Genomic DNA, 6149 nt, shown 5'->3' on the forward strand with positions numbered 1-6149 from the left:
TGCTAACTGTGTAGTATATTCGTAAAAGAATATGCTTCCTTGATATTACTACAATATCAAATATTTTACAAATGTACTTATTTAATATTCTTACACACAACTTAATATGGCACTTTCATTCACAATGAATTTTGTACTTAAACTAAATACTATTTAATTAAAGTTTACTTACGAACAAATCGATTAGATTGACAATGTATTCAGCGTGTATATTTAAAAAATGTATGTCCTTTTTTCCAAAATAATATGGAATATGTATCTCTAAATAGCATGAATCCAGTCGCTGTTTCTCTATTTCTCCGCGTCTAAAGCATGTCTATTGAATAGACTTTTATATGAAGTTCACCGTAATTACAATATTTCTTAACAGATTATTGTTTATGTACAGAGATTATCCTAATATTAATAATATTGTTCATATCAAAGTCTGAAAGGTATGTACATGCGTAAAGTTCGTGTTGACGATGGTTGTAGTTGAAAAAAATTTCAGCAGTGGAACTGTTGAAAAGCTTTCAATTTATTTTAGAGACACCAGATTTCATTGAATAAACTATTCGCAGCTGTAAAAAATATAGTTCTGCAAGTCAAGCGTGAGAATATAGTGTTATCTGTGAGTATTATACGAGTTTTATTTACCGCGATAGACGCCAAATATTGTCAGTCTCTGTGTACACTGCACTTATATTCAATTGTAACTATGAATAGCTAAATAAATATATGTCGTACGTAATTATGTCGTAAAACCGTATTTGCACGTGCTTCTGCGTCGCACACATTTCTATATCGTGTTCGTGTATAATTCGTAAGCAAGTAAGTCCACGTTGTAGGTACGTCCATGCAGTATTAATTGGTCGACGGCGATGTCCATGCGTTGTGTACAAACAAATCAAACAATGCAGTATTTTATTGTTAAACGATTACGTAATGTATAGTGGTTTTGGATATATTTTTCCTTTTTTGTATATAATTGTATATTTGTAGGATATTTACACCTTTATCGCTCGTGGATCTGTTTTTTTTATACTTTTTTATTGCATTAATTTAATAACAAATAAAAGGACATAGGACACCATACTATAGTTTAATTAGGTGAATTCAGCATTGTAAATTATTGTACTTACATGTTATCTTTGGTTAGTCGTAATGTTACTTAAAGTTTCTGTTTTGTTATTTATGTTTTCGACGATTTTATTTAGTAACATAACATTTCAATTTTTTGGTTTCTTTCTTTTACTTTATATTACCAGTGTTTAAGAATATCTGATCTATTGTATATTAAAAGTTTGCATAACTAGTAATGACAACTGCAATCTTGCATTTATACATTCCACGCCACACAATCTAGTTAATGAAGTGAAACAAAAACGCATATCAGTAGCTGGCCTTGCATTAAAGTATGTCTGCACTTGTACTTATAATTTATATAATAATTATATATTTATACATTAGATTATATTAATTGTGTGTATATTATACATAGTGAATAATAATATGTATAAAAAATAAATATGTATCCAACATTCATCTATTATAACATGATTATAAATTTGTTACTGTAAAAAATGTGTCTCTGTTCTTTGATGTACTTATCTTTTTCTATTTTATTAATACGTTAGTATTGGTCTCATAGCATAATTTTCATTATTTCGTAAATCATCTTTTGTTTTTAAATACAACATAATTTTGTAAGAATTTATCCATCAAATATTTTACACTAAAGACAAATATTATATTATCTCAAAATTCACTTATTTCAGAAGTATTGCTTCGGAAATATATATATATATATATAATTAGATTATATTATATAAATATATATATTAGTAGTGTGTAATGGTAATTATATTATTCAATGGTATAATTATCAAATGGTTAATTGTAATGATTCTTATGCTAAATATGAATATATTGTGATATCGTAATTACATGTGTTGTAGGATGGAATCAATTGATATGCACACATTTTACACAGCACCATATTTTGTGAACTTTACTCGCTGTTACATACACAGTACATATACAAACCTAGACGTAGTTTATGTAAGTCTGTAACTTTGTATGTACTTAATATTAATTTTATGTAACAGCGCTTGTTAAAATTGTACGTAACCTTGGACAAAATGTACTTAATGTGAAATTAAATCAATGTTATTTGGAGTTATTCGTTGGGTGTTATTTATGTACAGTCTACAGTGATTTTAACTTTGTCAAGCATGTAAATATCGACGCAAATATGTAGATATTTTAGATATCGAAAGTTCAAATATTATGAAGAATATTAAATATTATGTTTAGTTGAGAAAAATGTTTTTTTTATATTGTACTGTCTATTTTTGACCTTGCCTACATTTTTCGGCATTTTGTGTAATAAGATCGTTATCAATAGAAGGAATATTTGTTGATTATCATAGCTTTTCAATCCTTACAAATATATAATGCCATGTATGAATTGTATGTCAGGTGAATACCGATCCTTAGCAGGAATGTTTTTTACTTGCAATCCAAACGTTTAATACTGGGTCCTCTGCAGCCCATCGTGCTGTATGTCTGTTAAATAAAATAGAATCTACATCATACTGACATTTTGAGCTTTAATTTTGCTAACGAATAATTCCCTTGGTGCCATATGACGGAGCTGATCCAAGATCCATCAATAGGAAGTAGACAAAATGCAGCTAGCGAGTTTTTAGTATCATCACACAAGTAGTTTTTATTTCTAATCAGGGTTTATGAATTTCATCATCTAAATTATAAAAAATATTTTATTTCAACTAATATAATATAATCTAAATATAAAAAATATTTTATTTCATAATATACCTTTTTTATAATTGTATCATCATATATAAGTGAACAACAAAAACTCAAGTATGTCCGATTAATACTGACAATAGCAGTATGGCGTGCAGACTACATACATTACTCGATGAACCAATATGTGGTTGAAATTATGATAATGGAATAAATGTGGAATTTCAATTGAAACACTGTATGGCTTGCTGCACCTTTTTATTAATTAATTACATGAATACATTAGTCAACGGCATAAACTTCAGTGGCCTACATACTACCTAAACAACGTATATATTGTCTGTAAATTATTTACCTATACAATACAGATCTGATTACTAGAGAAACATCAACTTACAATAAAGCCCTAATTTAATGTAGCTTTAGTTGTATACTACCAAGACAATATTCATTTTACAATTTCATAAGTATTTCATAATTTTTTATTAGTTTTACAAATATAGAAAACTAGGTTGGAATGACTTTATTTAATAATTTGTATTTTCAATTGTAATTTAATTAATGACATTTGTGATTTCTGAAGCTTGCATTAAAATTGTTACTTTAAATAATTTTAATAATACGTACCCGGTGGGTGACAACTAGGTTTGTTCATATTCATACATTAAAATGCAAAATAGATAATTACTTCTACTCAAAAGGATACAGGTTCAAGTATATCACTTTACAATGTACTGACATATTCTCTGAAGTAATGGATGCAACAAAATAAACTGCATTATGTTTGCTTGAGCAACCTTTTCTTTAGTAATCAACTTTAGCTGCCCACTTATATCTAGCCTAATTTGTTTTGTTTTTCAGTGCTGTATCTAATAATTGAGACTAGGAATGTCATCTACAAATGCATACTTCGCTGGTAATATTCTTCAATTTGTAATTAACAATATATATAACTTCAGTCCTGTTTAGTAAGTTGTTTATTCTTGGTTAGCTCTGTTAAAGGCAAGTACAATGAAGTGAGTACAATAATGTTACATCACAAATTACAGGTTTGTTTCCATTTGCAAAGTTTCTATAATTTTAATAACAAATTAATATCATAGTTGTGAACATTATATTAAATCACAATTATTTACTTCAAAACAAATATATTAATTTTGAGGACACATAATCAAACTAAAGACTTAAGTATACACAATATGACTAGTAAATTATAGTATAACTATATTCGACTAAAAAATTAATTTCCATTCATAATTGGAATTCGTTTTTAAAATTATTATTATTCTTACAAACAAAATATATTATCACATTTCTAAAAAAAACACGGCATTTAGAATACAGAAAACATAATTTATAAATCACAAACTCATTGAAGGTTACGAATTTTGAGATCTTCAATAAATAATAATAAAATCAATTTTCACAGTATAATCTTACAATACTAATACTGATTAATAATTTACAAACAGCTAGTCAAAGCAAATAAGAATAATTTTGTTCAAGAAATATTACAGTATATATTTACAATTTATAAATTTCAATGGGAAGTGTTTATAAATAGACCAACAAATCGTATAAATGAATATAAAACTTATAAATTCTTTAAAAAAGTAAAATATGTTTCATATAAGAAGCAATAAAATGTATTTTGGTTTTTTAAGAGTAGTCAACTATGTCAATATCAGGACAATATGTCTTTTATATTTTTTAAACTACAATAAATGTAAGCATATTACTGATTAAACCCACAAACAATATGTTTTGTAATAAACAATGGAATACATTTAAATATTTGGTGAGTGTATAAATAAATAGGAACAAAAAAAAACAAGTTAGATAAAAAGCAGCTAGGCATTGTATTCTCCGTAATTGGAACAGAATTTATTTTATTACCTTATAATGTCATAGATAATAATTATTATAATATTGTAAAATATATCATGTTAATTATATTTTTGTTATTAATATGATGAAATACTGATGAGTATATTTTAGCTGCGGTATAAAAAGCAAGCATCTTACAAATAGCTTTAGCTATCGAATTTCGAATCTTTGCACGGCAAAGGGGTTCTACAGTATTCTCACTCTTTTCTACTATATATTTGCTACCCCAAGCACTATACTCTAATTGTATTATATCAAAGAATCATTATCTTTTAAGTTAGCTAATTACGTCGCATGCCTTGTCATGACTTATGTCATGATATTAGTCATGTCATATAATCTACATAATGGGGCACACAATTCTCTTTAAAAATAGTAATATATCTGTCATTTAATCTTTACATTACTATTTTCTTTATTTTTAATATTCACTACAAAGGAATGAACTATGCATGTTTAACGGATATTAAATTTACCAACAAGTCTATTTATAACAGACATACAAGCTGCTATTTCTGTTACATTAATATAAACATTTTCATATCAATTTCTCTAATTTGTCATAATTATGAATAAAAGTTAGCTAATGATGATGAAATATTATAAAGTAAGATAATTCAACTTCGCCGTAAGTCATGGACATCATCTCCATATTTTTTGTAATATTCATTAACATTGCTATAAAAAAACGAATAAATTAATTTACAATTAGTGTAGTCAATTTTTTTCTTAAATTGATGGACCAGCATCAGTTGTCTAGTGGTTACGTCCGGCGTTTCCACTTTCGGCGCTAATTTGTGATTTGTTTTAGATATAACATCAAATTATTTAATACGCACAAGTTAAAATTGAGCTCCATATAGTCGATCAAGTTTATGGATGTCATTCCTATAGTGTGACTACCACTTATGTAGGTACTTATTGAAATAATTAAAAATGGCGTGTTTTGTAAAGAGTGACAAGTACAAGTGAGATGATTCACCCCTTCTCAAATTGCACTATACGAATCACACGCAAGTCTTGCTGCGTGTGGGGCGTAACATATAGCCTGATACTAAATATTAACGACGCAAAACAAAAAAAAATCAACATTACGTGTAACAAAAGTGGTGTAATTTTTGTATATACCTTATGTTAAGTGTGATAATCGTGGCAATACATACAACACACATATATTTTATATCATATTATTTTTTATTAATGACGAATATTTTTTTTATTTTACGAGGTGATTAAATTTAAGGAACATATATTTAATATGTATAAATAATAAATATTATTTCTTAGTAATTTGTGGTATAAACGGTATTAAAATTCCGTGTCCGTATCTGACAATACAATATATTTTGCAATAATAACATTTATTCGTATATTTTATCGACGAGTGTATTTGTTTTGTGTACGTATAGTACGCAGTGCGTCGACTATTTATCAGCGGCTTCTTTATTTCGGACTACTCTAAAGCTGTTGGCCGCAGCTGGCCTTTACAGCTTCACCGGAATAGGGAGCGG

This window comes from Achroia grisella, unplaced genomic scaffold (genome assembly GCF_030625045.1).
Source record: "Achroia grisella isolate CSIRO2021 unplaced genomic scaffold, CSIRO_AGI_Agris_v1 utg204, whole genome shotgun sequence".
NCBI lineage: Eukaryota > Metazoa > Arthropoda > Insecta > Lepidoptera > Pyralidae > Achroia > Achroia grisella.